The sequence below is a fragment of the Corapipo altera genome, unplaced genomic scaffold, assembly GCF_003945725.1.
Source record: "Corapipo altera isolate COAL_440 unplaced genomic scaffold, ASM394572v1 60, whole genome shotgun sequence".
NCBI classification, from domain to species: domain Eukaryota; kingdom Metazoa; phylum Chordata; class Aves; order Passeriformes; family Pipridae; genus Corapipo; species Corapipo altera.
In genome coordinates, this window is record NW_020884912.1 from 3,003,791 (window position 1) to 3,015,660 (window position 11,870).

Consider the following 11,870-nt stretch of genomic DNA (forward strand, 5'->3'; position numbering starts at 1 on the left):
TGTGTCCTTGCCATCATTGCAGCTGGATATGCAAAAAGCAAGTGTATGCCACAAAATCAGGGCACTGAATGCCCAGGACAGAGGTATTTCACAGTCTTGGCATTTGAGTGCCCTGCAGGGAAATCCAGGCTTTTCCTATGGTATGTCAGCAGCCATGAACAAAAATACTTTGCTCATCTTGAGAGCAAAGTATTTTAAATATTAATTCTCTTCAGCCTTTCTGTCTGAATGCCAGCTGCATCAACTATTCAGACCAGTAAGGAGCTCAAAAAAAAAGTCACCAGTATAAGGCAGTGTTTCTTTAGGGGGCAAACAATTGCAAAAATGTAGATTTTGATAGCACTTTCATGTGAAATGTCACAGGGAAGACATCTACAACACTTTCCAATGATGTTTAAGAATTGAAGTGTCTGAAGTGTAAAGGAGAAATCATTCTTTAGTTCAACAGGGCCAGGAAGAGTTTTCTTTCCTGTTATTTGTAAGGAAGATGGAAGATGCCATCAAGCATACCCTCCCCTGATGATGTAGTTCAACATCACCTCTAGTTAAGAAATAATGTAATGAAAAGAATACTGATTTTCACCCCAGCAACTAGAATGTGGTAATGAAGCAGGTTTTCACATTGGTAAAGTGTCAGGTGGAACTGTGGATTTGTTTGTGCAGGTACCTGATGCCTAATAATAGTCAGAAAACTAAGAGTGGAGGAACTTCAATAGTAGGTTAACCGAGCCCCCACAACTTCAGGGAGAAAATGTAAAAAGCCGATGTCACATTGTGCAGAAGACAAAGAGAAAGGCTGCAGCCTGATCAGCATAGCACAGGGTTTGTATGTCCCCCTGGAAGTATTTTGTTTCATGAGGAGAGTTTTGTTTATTTTGAAGTTAAGAGTATTTGCCTGGAAATAGGATCTTTGTTACCTTGGAGGTTATTGATTCCTGCTGCTAATTTCCTATTTGGTGTGATAAGCCTCTGTAGCATTCCATTTGTTTTGCTGTGGAAATATATACAAAGCAACAAGAAAAAAAAAAAAATTAACACTTTATAGTCCAAATTTAGCCTACAGTCTCAGTATCTTCAACTGAAGAAAAGGCAGATGGGACAAGAATTCTCCTGAATAAAAAATATTTTGTCGTGCTTTTAGGCCACTAGATTTCAGCCTAAAGGTGATGATATAACTGTGAGCAAATCATATCTAATATCTTGTCAAAATAACAAGTGTGCAGTATCTTGAGGCATAAGGGCTTTTTAATTTTAACCAGGGAATTATTTTTTTTTTTTTATAGACACTTTTAGTATTTTCTGTCTCTGGTGCAGCATGTTTCCATTGATGTTCCATGAGATGCTAGGATTTTAAAAAAACTATTTCTGAACTTTGTTAATGCATAGAGGCTCTTGCAGTGAAGGTGTTAAATACACACTGTCTGGGAATTTATATGAGGAGCAAATCTCTGGACAGGGTGGTGAAACATGACATTCTCTATAAAGGTAAGAATATGCAGTCAGTGATGCAGATACAAAAGAATCAACATTGTAAGACAAAAACCTGGTATGATCAGCAGTTATAACAGATGCAGATGTGACCACTAAATGGCAAGGAATGACCGAAGTATCTGCACTGAAGCTTGCAACACTGGGGTAGAATTCTCCTTGTAACCCACCTCAGTAAATTTGTGCTTGTAATTACCATGGCAGTTACTGCAAGGAGAGTTGTGTTTACTGGAGTTAGTGGAATAAGGGATTTTTTGCATTTGGTACTCAAATGGAACAAAATAATTAACAAGTGGAGTGGGGAAAACTGAATAAAAATAGCAAGTAGAGGCATTAATTTTTTATTACACACTGAAAACTAAAATTTCAGGTCAGAATTAAATATTGTCTAATCCATTTTTTTAATGCTTTCCAAATATCCTTTTTTTTTAAGTAAAGTATGTCTAGTGAGTTGTTTTTTCAGCTGAAACTACTCACTAAGTTTGACCTCACCTTGCAGATAGTTTCTGACCTTCTGGAACTCAATTTTCCGGCAATTTTAGTGCTTGTCACAAATGTTTCAGACAGTGCTAATTCTTAATCTTCAAGTGAAAATTTTAGGCACAGCCCTTTGCAGAAAGTCACTGCTATTTATCACCTGCCTTTCATGAAGTCTGGGGATCTGATATCCCACAGTCTGGGGGGTCTGAAATCCCTCTGGCACAAAATAGTTAACCACTCTTAAAGCTCTCATATTTGTTCACTTCCAGGAATTTTCCACTTCAGTAACAAGACAAAGTATGGGCACCATGCTATTCCCTATGCATCTTTTCTCCTAGAAAACAAACTGTCATGTTTTTGAATTGCTAACACTGCCAACTTCTGTTATAAAAGCTTTTATTTGGAGTTCCTGTATTGTGGCTGTTCCGAGTCACTTGAGTATTTTAGCTTTTGATTCATTTCTCAGAAAGTGGATAAGTTGATTTTTTTTTGACATTACCAATGTAAAGTGCCTATTTGGAGATGAATGTTATTTCTGCAGTATTGTTCGTTTGCCTTTCTTCATGCTGGCATGGGTAAAATGGTCTATAACAAAGTAACATAGTCAAGGGGTATATGTAATACAGGCTGAGAGAGTTGGGATTGTTCATCCTGGAGAAGCAAAGGCTCTGGGGAGTCCTTGTAGCAGCCTTCCAGTACCTTAAGAGGGCCTGCAAGGGAGATGGAGAGGGACTTTTGACAAGGGCAGGTAGTGACAGGACAAGGGGGAATGGCTTCAAACTGACAGAGGGTGGGTTTAGATTAGATATTAGGAAGATATTCTTTACTGAGGGGGTGGTGAGACACTGGAACAGGCTGCCCAGAGAAGTGGTGGATATCCCATCCCTGGAAGTGTTCAGGGCCAGGTTGAACGGGGTTTTGAGCAACCTGGTCTAGTAAAAAGTGTTGCTGCCCATGGCAGGGTAGTTGGAAGCAGATGATTTTTAAGGTCCCCTCCAACCCAATTTGGTAATGGGTAATTCTATGGTAATTCTATGGTAATTCTTCCCTCTGTTCTTTGAGTGGTCTGTAGCAACAAAAGAGACTTTATCAAGCTGGCCATGTATGTGTTGAGATTGACGTAAGCAAGCTGGTGAAGCACCCTGCCGAGGTTTCCTTCCTTCCTCGAAACCAACCATTTTTGCATTTTAGATTGACATTTTCCACGATGGTCACAGATTATTTGGACTGCCAAGCAAAGTTGGTTTATTTGCTTTAAATGTCTCTGGCTTGATATTTTAGTACTACAGTTGTGTTAGTGCATATATATGTGTATAAGAAAATAAGGTGCTGCTTTTCTTTTCATTAAATAGATTGCATTCTGTCTGTGCTAGAAGTGTAACATACAGTCACCATGGTCCATACAAGCACCATGTAGTTACTGTGGTCCACAAAGACCCATCTGAAGCTTGCAACAGGAGGTTTGATCTTCATGCTAGCTAAATATAGGGAAGATAGTTCTTCTGTTATGTGCTTCAGCCCTCAACCCTTCCCCAGAGCCAGCGACTGCTTCTCAGCATAGGTAACACTTAAGTTTGTGGCAGCAGATTTCTCAGAAGAGGATCTTTAGAGGAGAGTGGTTCTGGGAATGATCACTGGGACTTTGTAGGGTTGTAGGAGGTCTAGGGAGTGGGGCCATGCTCCCATTGTCATCCCTCAGCCTCCCTTCATGTCTTCTTCCCTGGTTGCACAGAACTTCTTTCTACCTGAAGCATCATTTCCTCTCTCCATCCCAGGGCCACACCATATACACAGAGGAATTAACTGTTTTATTCCAATATCAAACTATGCTCAACCATGAAAACTTCCCTGAGCACCTGGAGCTGGAGCGAGCAAAATGCTAAGAGGGAAGGGGGTTCTGCACTCCTGTCTCTTGCTTGGAGATGGCTCTGCTTTTAAGAGTGTAACTTTTATGGTAAGAAGCACCTGTATGCTGGAAACTAGAGAAATGTCACAGATTTGTTTAATCCAAGTTGCTAAAAACACTGGGGAGTGATGTCACAACTCCAGTCACAGCTGGCTTGGTTGGGTGACAGAGAGATGAAGGGGTCTGGGCCCCTGCCTCAGGTCTAGTGTTTGGCAGAACAGTCCATAGGATGGTCCATGACGCCCTTCAGCAGCAGAAAACCAAGGATGCCTTTTTAAATATATTGATGGTGATCTGGTCTCCTACAGATCTTCCAAATACAAAGTTACACCTTAAAACTGAGTTAGTGCAGAAGTTGGTAGAAGAAGCCTTCAAAAACTAGTGTTAGGAGAAAAAGAATGTTGTACTTAACCAGAAAAAAGTAAGTTAATATAAGGTGTAAGGCAAACAGTATTCCTAAGATTTAGCATCTAGATCTTTCCTTCAAAAATACATCTTTAAAGAATCATTGCTGGAAGTATGTTTGTTCACAGAGATAAAACTACATTACTATAGAGAGAAGAGATTTTAAAACAAACCAGTCACAATAATGCCTGTAGATAGCAAGCATATCTGTTCAGCTCAGATTGATTTTCATGATGCCATTTTATTCAAGTCATTTGTGGATTGACCTTGAACTGTGAATTATGATCCCTTTAGCTTTGTAAATTCAGCTTTTGATTCAATATTATTACATTTGGAGAAGCAAGTGTCTTCTCACAATGCTGTATAGACAACAGAAGGACAATCGCTAACATTTTAGAACATTTTTTTTCCTTATTACAATGGGTCCTAACATCCATCTGGTTTTTCTGGCATGCTTTAGAATTTCAACCAGCATTTAGTACATTTTTCCCTCTGGATTTCTAGTACTCAAAAATATCCCATTTTTATTGTTCCAAAAATACATTCTTGAATTAGATACATAGTAAATTCCCTCTTCTAAAAAAGATTGTTCTTTGTTTCCTGCTGCAATTGTTGGGATATTTTGCTCTTGGGACTAGAGATAAGAGATTTGAGAAGTAATGCTGCAAGGCTCATGTGGTGTAACTATCTTTATTCAACCTTTTTTTTTTTTTTAAATCATTTAAACTAGCATGACTATATTTTATGTGAGCATCCAGCATTTGGCTGAGAGGTTTGATCTTAATAGAACAGTACAGTAATGAAACAGGGGAGGCTCCATTTTAAAGCTTGGGGTGTGAGACATGAACTTTATGATCTTGCAATGTTCCACATATCAATAGGCATTTTGCAGTTAGTATTGCTTAAAAGGGGGCCAAAATCTGAATTTGTGTGTCTATCACTGCTTGGCATTATCTTTAGAAAACAAATTAACTAATTCCTTGGGAAAACAAAGGTGTCTGCATTGTGATAGTGGTCTAATGAAAGATTGATGACTTGGATATGTCATTATTCACACTGTTTCTGCTCAGACTTATAGGGCTATCTAGTCATTCCTTTATTTCTTTTAATGAAATACAGAGTTCATGGTCCAAGATGATTGTTTTATTTCGGTATTTTAAAGAAATATATTCTGTATGTGACAGGCAAGATTTTGACTTTATGCAGACATAATGAATTGTCAAAATCTACATTTTGAATACGACTCTCGTTTCCCAGAAGACCTAATCTGAACAGACAGTTCTTTCTTGGGGAGCTTGTAATTTTCCCAGGAATAAGTCAAAACCATAATAAATCAATCCTTCAATCAGCTGGAACAGAAAAGGTGGCATCATTTGAGTCATAACTCAAGAATGGATTCACATGGGTTAAAGAACGGGAAAACGAATTGGTCAGTTTTAGGGTTTTAAACAAAGGGCCAGCTTGGTTATGTTTGTCACTATCCACAGATGCTTAAGCAAGCAGAAAATTTGCTGATTAGTTTTCCCAAAAATCCTCACCGCAATCTAGACTAATCAGAGCTTTAAAGTCTATATTGAAGCTGTTTCTCAACACAAAATCAAGTCTGGGATAAGCATAATTTTGAGGGGTAGTAAAAGACTGCTTAGAGCCTAAATTAAAGTCTGAATAATTTTAGTTGTAAATCTGATTTTCCTGTAGAGCCCAGCTGGAAACATGACTGCAGATGTGTTACGGGAACTGTAATTTGGTTGGCTCACATTCCAGACTGTTCTGCATTTCTTGCAGTGCACTACTGCCAAGCAAAAACATTGCTTCTCTCCTCCAGGATATGGGGCTGATGTAGCTATCCTGGATCAGACAGTCCGGTCCAGGGAACAAAATGGGATACTGAAGCAGAAGTACCTTGCCAGTAAGGCACCATCAGAAGGTACTTAGATCTTCAACTGATACCTAGCAGTTTTTTAGATTTTCACCAAACCAAGTACTTCCTACCAGAACTGTCTAACTACTTCTCCTCTGAACTCTGCCTCAGTGGTGTTTCACCCATTTTCCCAGGGATGAATAGAGGTCTCTGCCCACTTTGGTCTGCTCTAGTCATTACCATAGGCTTCTTTATAACTGCAGAAGCACCAACATCTCCCAGGGGCTGAATATTTAAAGTCAACAGGGAAGTGGAGAGCAGTCATTACATGATTACTGAATCATGGCAAACATTCCTTATGGTTTTATTGCCCTAATTTCTCAGGAAAATGAGTTATAAATTATGTTATCATGACTGATACCAGGAGACTTGTCACACAGGAAAGAGAGCTTAAAGGAAGAGATAACATATCCTACAGATTAGCAAACATCTTAATGGAGACTAGTACAGGAATTTTATTGGCGTGAAAGTCTTACACTCTCTTTTTTTGGTAAGGATTTTCTATTTAATATGCCTTCAGTTCACTCATTCATTGAGAAAACTGTGTTTAATCCCATTTTATAAATCCTGTTTAGGAGAATGATAGTTCTCTGTAGACTTTACAGTCTGGCTGGCAGTATCTGGGCTGATACTTCAGAGAAAATGAACCTCCAGGTTTACAATGATGTTTTGCTCATTGCGCAGTGATGTAAGAAAAAGAGGTAGGTAGTTCATTTCTACTTTCTGATAACAATTAACTGGCAGAAGCAAATACAAAATTTTCTTCTCCTCCATTTTTCTCTTTAAATATTCCGTATGTCGCATGGGAGTGCAAAGAGCCCTTGCTAGCCTATACTTCATCAAAACTGCTTTGCTATCAGCATTATTATTGGGGAAGGCAAGGTAAATTAGACAACACTAAGACTCTTTACTCCAATTGAATTTTCCTCATGTTTAATTATATAGTTGATGTAAATCAGCACAGTTCTACTGGGTTCAGTCATGCTCATTTATGCCAACTAAAGAGCAATGTGACAAGTAGTTCTTTGTAGCAGCTGGGATTCTCACGTGCCCAGCTCAGATTTACTCCTCTCTTATAGCAATCTCTAGGGTAGTGTGAGCCCAGTTGCAGCTGATTAAAAGAGATTTGCATCTAAAGAAAGAATTCAGGAGTTGCTCAAGAGGTTATGCCTCGCTGTGCTCAGAAGTTATTTTACATCGGGGTCACTTAAGTCGTGAGGAACAGCTGTGGCATCATGGCTTGGCTCACAGATGTCTTGGGGATATTCTGGACACCTCACCATGCTGCTGCGTGCTCCGTTGTGACCACTGCTGACCTGTTTGCCCATCAGTCCTGTTCCTGGGTCATACACACCAGATGTCACCATTCAAGTGCTGGAGAGCTGCTAGGTTCTTCCTTTTGTATCTGCAAACACTCAGGGTTAATAAGCCTGGTAAGTATATGGGGAATCATTCTCCAGCAAGCCCAGTATTATATCCAGCCATTATGCTTGCAGATGACCCCACACTTGGCTCTTAAATTTTCTTGTTCTCTGGGCAGAAGATGAATTCCTGGTACCCAGAAAACACACATCCAGAATTATCTTGTTCACAGGATATCAATGAGGTGGATGGCATTAACCAGCTCTTTCTTAGAGCTCATCCACAGCAAAACAAGAGATCAGGGAGAGAAAATCCATGACTTCTGGTAGGGGACAGCCTAGGCAGCCAGGAGCATCTTGCTTCAAAGGTGCTTCCAGACAAAAGGGCCGCAAAACTCTGACCTGAAGGCCTACAACCGGTTGGCTGCTGTCCTGAGAGCCTCCTGGGAATGGCCACACTGCAGAGCAGGGTAAGCATCACTGTATACTTCATTTAACTGTTTTGTAGTGCCCAGGGAAATGTACAGCCAGCTTTTTCTTTTATTGCTCCTGCGGGACACTGCCACATGGACCAGGAACTTTCCATTCTGAGTTCTCAGTTTTCTGGCCAGGCTCCAAACAGCAGCATCCATCAGTGAAAATGTTGCCTTCCTTTCCTCTTGCTCCCTGAAGAGATTACACCCCCATCAACCAGTATTTTGGGTCTACAGCAATTGATTTTGCACAATTGTCCCTCCTGCCCCTAAACTCCTACTCATCCACCATAATATGAACAACCTAGCCCAGAGCAAATTCATAAGAACAAACAAACAAAAAAAATAAAAACACCCAGAAAATAAGCCCCAACACACACTGTCCTTGTGAAGAGCTGCTCAGCTCCTCTTGTCTAGTACAGGGAGTGTGATGCATTTGATCATGCAGAGCATTAATTCAGAAAATTGGTTTGCTGTCAAGTTTGTAAATGTGAGCAAACTTTTATTTTTCACTGACAATCTCATTTGGATATTACTTTTTCAGTGAAAGCCTAACAAGGCTTTCTTTATGTCACCATAAATCTTGGGAAGGTTTTCTTTGTAGTAAAACCTTTGTCAGTGTATTTGCAAAACAGTTGTTATCAATATTGCAAAAACATATAAAGTGTTAACCAGGCAACACATTGCAAAGCACAAATTGTAAAAAGATTTCCTGTCCCTTTGAATGCCTGAAGCAAAATGCAAAACTGCAGAAGTGGCCCAGTGAGGGTCAGGCATGTCCACATGAGATTTTGAATACAGAAAGTGCTGTTAAAGGTTACTTGTTAAGGCCTGTCTTGCCTGTTTCTTGGTTAGACACCTGCACTCACTTAGCTTGATGAAACAGCCAGAGTTACCTTTCTGATCAACAGCAGCACCACCTCCCATTTGATTCTTAGTTTTCATGAGCAGATCCGTTCTTTTCCAGGCAACCTTCATGGCACCAGAATCCTTCCTCACATTCCATTTTCTCCTCTTTATTCTGATTGTGCTGCTAATGAGACACTTTTTTTCTGACCTGTGGCCTCTTGACAGACTCGTGCAGCCCCTGTGATGTTAAATGAAAAAAGGCACAGCAGCAATTCAGCAATCAAACTGCTGAAATCAACCTCTGCAAGCTAGGTGGGCTTCATTAACAATTTTTTATTCTGGGCAGCACAGGAGGGAAGGCAGAAGAGGGAAGCTATCACACCTGGTGTTTGCCAAGGTCAGAGTGGTGCACTGGAGATGGTGTACTGAAATTTGATGTGAAATAAATATGTCTTCACAGCCACAGTAATAAAGCAATAGCTGCCTACTTTCCTTAATTTAAGGTATCTTTAACAAACATCAAGATTTTCAAAGATTAACTGAGAAGTTAGCAGCAGTTCAGTATCTGGCAAACCTAGAAATTAAGAGGCAAAGTAAGAACTAAAATGGCACTGTTCTGAAGAGCTGGTGGAGTTGTTTGTAAAGCCCCAACGTGGTTTAGGGGCAGAAGTCACTGTAAAAGCATGAGAAGAAATCAAATTAAATGAGCAAGAGACCAAGAAGAGAGTTAATTGTGAGAGCTTGGAAGGGAAGGGCTGGGGAAGGGGTTGGGTTTGTTTGAGGAGCTTATCAAGGAGGGACTTAAAACAAGGGAATCAGGAGCAGGCTGTCAGACCATAAGAATGATGGAAATGAGGATGTAACAGCAGTTCATGGACATGAAAGCAGACACCAGTACTGGAGGCCAGGAACCTCCACAGCTTCTATTTGTTACCTTGTTCATCCTCCAGCAGTGCTTCACTGCTTGCATTGTAAGGACTAGTTATGATTTTGTTCCACTACAAGGGTACCTTATCTTTTCCTACTGCCTAAGTCTTGCTATTAAAAGTTCTTGGGATTATAAGAGCCCAAAAGTGATTGACAACCCATGAATGCAGATAGCTTCAGATCTCCAGAATTAATCTATCCAAACTGTCATGGCTTTTTTCTGCTGTGTAAGTGCATCACTTAAAAATGGAGGTCATCCTTTAGGCAGGAGCACTCTGCAGCCTGAAAAGGGTGGATAATAGGTTCTGTACAGTAATTCAACTATTGATGGGGAACACAGGTATTCTTGGCTGGCTTTCACTAGGGGCCCTACCAGGCAGTGTGGGGAAGAATCCCATGATCTATAGGTCCTGAGCAGCACAGGAGTAGAGGGTGCATATAACAACAAGTTATATAACAACAGCTTGGAGGAAATCTCTGTCCGCTTGCGTGAAAGCCATGACACATTGGAATGAAAGCTTCGTTTAAATGCATCTACTGCATGGCAGGTACTCCACTAAACACGTGGAAGACTTGGTCCTTTTTGCAAATCACCTGTGTAGGTAGATAAAACTTCTGCCTTCTGTTAAAAATGTTCCAGTGTGAACTGTTCATGACAGAACTGTTAGCTGTGTCCTTCAACCCCTGTAGTCTTGGAAAGAGGAGGACCTTTTTTGGGAGCATTTTCTTCAGACTGATTTCTCTTTTTACCTGTTGTGTGATGTTTGTTTCTATAGAAGCCTTCCACGCGCTGGATAGCTGGAGTCCATCCCTTCCATCCCTCTGAAATTTCAAAAGCATCAAGGTGCAGGGGATTAAAAACTTAACACAGTTCCTGCAGACACACATGCTGAGGATAAAAGTAGCAACTTTTTCTCTTTGGTTCTCATCTGCTGCTAGAAATAAAGTCGTTTTAATTGCTTCAAAGTCCTAAGGTGAAGTCTCCGATTAGCAACAGCTACTGTATCTTAAAGATAGTAAAAGAGACAAAAGGTGAGAAAGAGACAAAACTCCTGACTTTGAATTCTGCACTGGAATAGGACGGTGTTCTAATGCTTTGTTTTCGTGGTGTAATGTGCTCCCAAAGGATGTATGACTGGTATCACTTCTACTGGTGGAAATCTTCAGACTGTGTAAAATCATCTACCTTTAGTGCTTTTGTCTTCAAACAACTGGTTTAGCAGATGGGTTCCTAACCACTGCTTGTGCTTCATTCAGCCCTGTGCAACCTGCAGGATGTGAAGGCAGGGATATTTCACTGGCACACGTGAGCTCGTGGCTCTGGAGAAGGTTGGGGATGTGTGTGCATCAGCAGCTCAGCCCCTGTGTTGTGAGGAGCCAATGTCAAATATCTCTCATCCAGCCTTGCAGAGAGAGCTCCATTTCAGTGAGCTGCTGCGCCCTGGGTTGGAGGAAGCATTTGCTGCAGAAGATAAAGCCATGCAGCCAGCATTCGTATCACGTTTCCTATCAGTACCCAGTAACTGACAGGGAAACTGATGGTCCAGCTGGCAGAGACTGGGGCCCTCAAGTTGGGAATGTCTCTGAATGAGCATGTCTGAAGGAAAAGGAGGCTCTATACTGTCACTGACATCATTGACAAAACTCCCATTGACTCAGATAAGAGTATGAGGATGCCCAACAGTGCTGAATTCTGATGTCATCTCCCTGGTTTACTTTGTTTTCCAAAGACCCTTTTGTGCTTGCTTTATATTCTGAATATTCAGATCATTCCTATGTACAGAGTCTGCATTTGTAATTAGATTGTGGGTTTAGTGACCTTATTATGTACAGGTTGATTAGCAAGACACATTGATTCTTCAATATAAGATTTAATAAAAGTCACAAGAGGAGGAGGCAGAGGAAGAGGGAAGTGAGTGTGCGGAGGAGGAGGAGGAGGACTGCTATTGTTCTGCCCTCAGCACTGCCAAACCATCCCTTGTTTTTTCAGTGGACTGTCTGTGTGTTGAAATGCTGTTTGAACAAATGGGGCACAGTCAGGAGGCTGGTGAGAGGGCAGC

At 40.7% G+C, this 11,870-nt stretch overlaps 1 protein-coding gene across 7 annotated transcripts in view; it reads left to right on the top strand.

Annotated features, from left to right (window-relative positions):
* Positions 1–11,870, top strand: part of PHACTR1 (phosphatase and actin regulator 1) — a 303,990-nt gene that overhangs the window by 266,928 nt on the left and 25,192 nt on the right. The window lies entirely within an intron of this gene.